This window comes from Penaeus monodon, chromosome 27 (assembly GCF_015228065.2).
Source record: "Penaeus monodon isolate SGIC_2016 chromosome 27, NSTDA_Pmon_1, whole genome shotgun sequence".
NCBI lineage: Eukaryota > Metazoa > Arthropoda > Malacostraca > Decapoda > Penaeidae > Penaeus > Penaeus monodon.
This window is the reverse complement of record NC_051412.1, coordinates 650,539-650,935: the sequence shown is the minus strand read 5'-3', so window position 1 is coordinate 650,935 and position 397 is coordinate 650,539.

Genomic DNA, 397 nt, shown 5'->3' with positions numbered 1-397 from the left:
GAGAATTCAGGTGAATTGCGGTCAAGTGTTGGTTCTCTCCAACTCATATAGTTTTCAGTTTCGAGGAAAAGTTGGGAGGGGGGGATAAATCATTCCGTTGAATTTAGTTATTGTCTCGATAGGGTTAACCAAGGAGGACATGTTGAGGAGGTTAGTTCGAAGTCGGTCGGTAAGGGAGGATGCAGGTGCCGTATGGAAAAGAGATGACGGGGACGGAGGGGAGTATGCAGGCGAGGGTGAGGGTGGTGCGGTGTCGGCTGTAAGTTCGTACATGCGTCTTGTTGCCGTCGTGGGTGTGGGGGCGTGTTCACTGTATGAGTGTTCTGTGTTATTAGTGTTGTCCGTGTTTAATCCAAGAATGCGTGTGTCGGCCAGGTTGCGAGAACGTAACTGGAGG